The sequence below is a fragment of the Hyla sarda genome, chromosome 4 (genome assembly GCF_029499605.1).
Source record: "Hyla sarda isolate aHylSar1 chromosome 4, aHylSar1.hap1, whole genome shotgun sequence".
NCBI classification, from domain to species: Eukaryota; Metazoa; Chordata; class Amphibia; order Anura; family Hylidae; genus Hyla; species Hyla sarda.
The window spans coordinates 272,707,283-272,712,402 of record NC_079192.1 but is presented as its reverse complement, the minus strand read 5'-3'; positions in this window follow the sequence as shown (position 1 = coordinate 272,712,402).

The following is a 5,120-nucleotide window of genomic DNA, read 5'->3' as shown; positions in this document are numbered from 1 at the left end:
GCCCGGCTGATACCGCCCGTCATGTAGTGCCTGCCCCGGGTCCCTGGATATATGTTCACACACAGCATTTGGTCAGTGTGTAAAACACTATAAAAATACTGACCAAATATTATAAAAGGAATCTATTAGGCTAGGGCAGTGTTTCCCAACCTGTGTGTCTCCAGCTGTTGCAAAACTACAACTCCCAGCATGCCCGGACAGCCTTTGGCTGTCCGGACATGCTGGGAGTTGTAGTTTTGCAACAGCTGGAAGCCCCCTGGTTAGGAAACGCTGGGCTGGGGCTACACAGTGACAATAACCGTGCAATGCCGTATGTAATGTTAGTCAATGGTGTTACATTGGGACAACAGCCACAAACTGCTTTTTGCCTCATTGTAAGTCATGTGGGACTGTGACTCGCTTGTGACTTCTCTGCCATCTGGTTGTTTTGTGAACAGCCAAGACGCAACTGTAAGGGCACATCCCACTGCGGAATTTCCAGTGCAGCAGCCTCCTATTATTTTCAATGTGACTTTTCTCCTCCATTCACACTACGGAATTTCCATGTCAGACATCCTGCCACGGAAATTCCGGATCCCAGACTCTGCTGAAAGAAAGAACATGTTCTAGTCCTTAAAGAGTAGCTCCCACCATCCTATTTATTTATTTTTTTGCTAGCCCCCTGAACCCCCCCCCCCCCTACGGCACTAGCCCGTTCCGACCCCGCATACCCCGCTCCCTCATTACACTTGCAGTTACTGCAGAGTCCGACAGCGGGCGTGCAGGGACAGCGGCGGCAACGAGGCGGCGGCGATGTGCGGGAGGAGTGGCCGGGGAGCCAATGCGCTCGCTCCCGCCTGTCTGATTGACAGGCAGGGAGCGAGTGCAGCCTAACTGAAAAAGGACTGATTGCCACTCCAAAATCAGTCCTTTTTCAGTAGCCGGTTTTTAAATGTAAATTAAACCTTTTTAATGAAAAATTAAAAATAAAAGTATATTAGAGAGATGTTGTAGTACATAAGTACTACAACATATCAAAAAATAAAGTTGGTGACAGTGCCCATTTAAAGTGTACCAGTGATCAGCAAAAACTTTTATATAATGTAGATAATACTGTTAAGGTACACGCACATTTTAAAGGACATCTGCAGCATGATTAACACTTATCCCCTATCCAAAGGATAGGGGATAAGTGTTTGATCGCGGGGGTCCGACCGATGGGACCCCCTTTGATCTCCTGTACGGGGCCGCGGCTGTCCCGTGCAGGGGGCATGCCGGCCGCAGCATGATGTTGCAGCCAGCACGCCTCATCCATACATCTCTGTGGGAGAGGCGGGGAGGCAGCTTTCGTGCCTCCCCGTCTCCCCCATAGAACTGTATGGGGACGGTGAGGAGACAGGGCGTCACCGTTGACCTCTAGGTCGACACTACGCGTCTTAGCGCTCACCATGAGCGCTAATGGTGGTGCCCCGTTAGGGAGTTCGTGGGAGGTCACACGCAATCAAAGATGGTGGTGGACCCCCCGCAATCAAACACTTATCCCCTATCCTGTGGAAAGGGGATAAGTGTCATACCGCTGCAGTTGTCCTTTAAGGCCTACACCGCAGCCATCCTTGACAATACCATTATTTATATATATATATATATACATTGGTTAAAAAATATGTATATTTTTGTCCCTGCAGCAATTGCCTGTGTGTCTCTACAAGGAGTCCAAAAACAGAAAGTGAGGGTGGACAAGCAGGGCTCTGTGCAGTGAGGACAAGCGGGGCTCTGTGTAAGGAGGACAAGCGGGGCTCTGCGTAAGGAGGACAAGCGGGGCTCTGCGTAAGGAGGACAAGCGGGGCTCTGCGTAAGGAGGACAAGCGGGGCTCTGTGTAAGGAGGACAAGCGGGGCTCTGTGTAAGGAGGACAAGCGGGGCTCTGTGTAAGGAGGACAAGCGGGGCTCTGTGTAGGGAGGACAAGCGGGGCTCTGTGCAGGGAGGACAAGCGGGGCTCTGTGCAGGGAGGACAAGCGGGGCTCTGTGCAGGGAGGACAAGCGGGGCTCTGTGCAGGGAGGACAAGCGGGGCTCTGTGCAGGGAGGACAAGCGGGGCTCTGTGCAGGGAGGACAAGCGGGGCTCTGTGCAGGGAGGACAAGCGGGGCTCTGTGCAGGGAGGACAAGCGGGGCTCTGTGCAGGGAGGACAAGCGGGGCTCTGTGCAGGGAGGACAAGCGGGGCTCTGTGCAGGGAGGACAAGCGGGGCTCTGTGCAGGGAGGACAAGCGGGGCTCTGTGCAGGGAGGACAAGCGGGGCTCTGTGCAGGGAGGACAAGCGGGGCTCTTTGCAGGGAGGACAAGCGGGGCTCTGTGCAGGGAGGACAAGCGGGGCTCTGTGCAGGGAGGACAAGCAGGGCTAATTTTGCTGCCCCCTTGACATGCCACAAATTAGCTCTGAGGACAAGTGGGGCTCTGTGCAGTGAGGACAAGCGGGGCTCTGTGCAGTGAGGACAAGCGGGGCTCTGTGCAGTGAGGACAAGCAGGGCTCTGTGCACTGAGGACAAGCAGGGCTCTGTGCACTGAGGACAAGCAGGGCTCTGTGCACTGAGGACAAGCAGGGCTCTGTGCACTGAGGACAAGCAGGGCTCTGTGCACTGAGGACAAGCAGGGCGCTGTGCCGCGAGGACAAGCAGGGCGCTGTGCCGCGAGGACAAGCAGGGCGCTGTGCCGCGAGGACAAGCAGGGCGCTGTGCCGCGAGGACAAGCAGGGCGCTGTGCCGCGAGGACAAGCAGGGCGCTGTGCCGCGAGGACAAGCAGGGCGCTGTGCCGCGAGGACAAGCAGGGCTCTGTGCCGCGAGGACAAGCAGGGCTCTGTGCCGCGAGGACAAGCAGGGCTCTGTGCCGCGGGGACAAGCAGGGCTCTGTGCCGCGGGGACAAGCAGGGCTCTGTGCAGTGGGGACGAGCAGGGCTCTGTGCAGTGGGGACAAGCAGGGCTCTGTGCAGTGAGGACAAGCAGGGCTCTGTGCAGTGAGGACAAGCAGGGCTCTGTGCAGTGAGGACAAGCAGCGCTCTGTGCAGTGAGGACAAGCAGGGCTCTGTGCAGTGAGGACATGCAAGGCTCTGTGCAGTGAGGACAAGCAAGGCTCTGTGCAGTGAGTGCAGCTTTAACTTCCACTGTTCCTGATGACTGCCACTTCTTAATTACATTCCGAGCAGAGGATATTGACATCTGAAAACGTTTTGGTATCCTCTTATAGCCTTCTCCAGCTTTGTGTAGTGTCAACTATTTTTAGTTTCAGATCTCTAGACAACTGCTTAGAAGAACCCATGGTGCTGATTGTTGGGGCAAGGTCAGATGACTCTGGGCATTTAAAACCTTTTAGATTGACATCACCTGGTCTTCCCAGATGATGATTGAGAACAATCCATGACACTGGCAGGTCTCAGCTTTGCAAAGGGGGCAGTGCATGCTATAAATTCAGCAGGGTGCCCAAACTTTTGCAAACACCATTTTTTTGTTTTCAGTTTTTCTGAAAGTGTAAATGATGGAAATAAAATCTAACTTTTGTTGACATATTATAAGAATGTCTAATCTGTAATTTGATGCCTATTGGAGATTTTTCCATCTTTCCTTGGCTTCTTTATGCACATTAATAAATTTTTTTTACCTGGGGTGCCCAGGCGGGGGCTCTGTGCGCCGGGAGGACGTGCGGGGGCTCTGTGCGCCGGGAGGACGTGCGGGGGCTCTGTGCGCCGGGAGGACGTGCGGCGGCTCTGTGCGCCGGGAGGACGTGCGGGGGCTCTGTGCGCCGGGAGGACGTGCGGGGGCTCTGTGCGCCGGGAGGACGTGCGGGGGCTCTGTGCGCCGGGAGGACGTGCGGGGGCTCTGTGCGCCGGGAGGACGTGCGGGGGCTCTGTGCGCCGGGAGGACGTGCGGGGGCTCTGTGCGCCGGGAGGACGTGCGGGGGCTCTGTGCGCCGGGAGGACGTGCGGGGGCTCTGTGCGCCGGGAGGACGTGCGGGGGCTCTGTGCGCCGGGAGGACGTGCGGGGGCTCTGTGCGCAGGGAGGACGAGCGGGGCTCTGTGCAGGGAGGACAAGCAGGGCTAATTTTGCTGCCCCCTTGACATGCCCCACATTGTGATTTCATGAGGCAGGAGCCTCAGGACCTGAGCGATCATGCCTGTCTGCCACAGAGGAGCACGGTGCCGCCACTGAAAGCAGTACTCCTCTGAGGTAGACATACGAATGCTCAGGAGTGTCATCACTAAATATTATCACCTTACATATTACTATCATACAGTTACTGACCAAATACTGTATACTGAGACCAATATTTCCAATAATACCAGTATACAAGGAGGAATATTATCACCATACATATTACCACCATACTGTGACTGACAAAATCCTGAGACCAATATTGCCAATAATAGTACCAAATTTACGATTGCCTCTACCTTTCATACCGCTATGTGTACTCTGAGCTTGAAGCAGCGCGATTCCAGCTTCCTGTTTCTTGCTTCCACTTCAATGACTGTCTGGGTATGCTGAGAGTTGTAGTTTTGCAACAGCTTGTGGCACTTTGGTTGAGAAAGACTTCACTGCTTTACACGCCGAGTTCCTCGGCTTGGGAACCCGCAGCAGCTAACCACATCCACGTCTTTGTAAGCGTTGTGCCTGGATTCTGCACAACCTTTTCAGGTGAGCAAATCTCCAAATCCGATCTCTCACCTAATCTCCTGGATTGGGCCTCTAGCACCCTGGTTGGGAAACACTGCATGCTGGGAGTTGTAGTTTTGCTATATATAGAGTCAGGAGTAAGAGTGAAGAGGTGGTGACACCAGCTACAGTGCTGCTGCAGTTAGATACCTGGTGTCCTGATGGTGTGACGCCTGGAGACTTGGTGTCCTGCATGCTGCAGGCACTGTTGCCACAGGTGGGCCCAGGGGTTAGGTAAGTCTGTGGCATGGCGTTCTGCTCTTCCTTGGCAGGAGTTGTCACTGGGGGCAGGCCAGAATCTCTAAGCATGAATGGAAGCAGTAGCGGGGGGGGGGGGGGGGAATGAAAGCAGTAGCAGGGGTGGGTGGTGAATGGAAGCAGGAGGGGGGGGGGGGTTGGTGAAATGAAGCAGTGGCATGGGTGGGAGATGAATTATAGC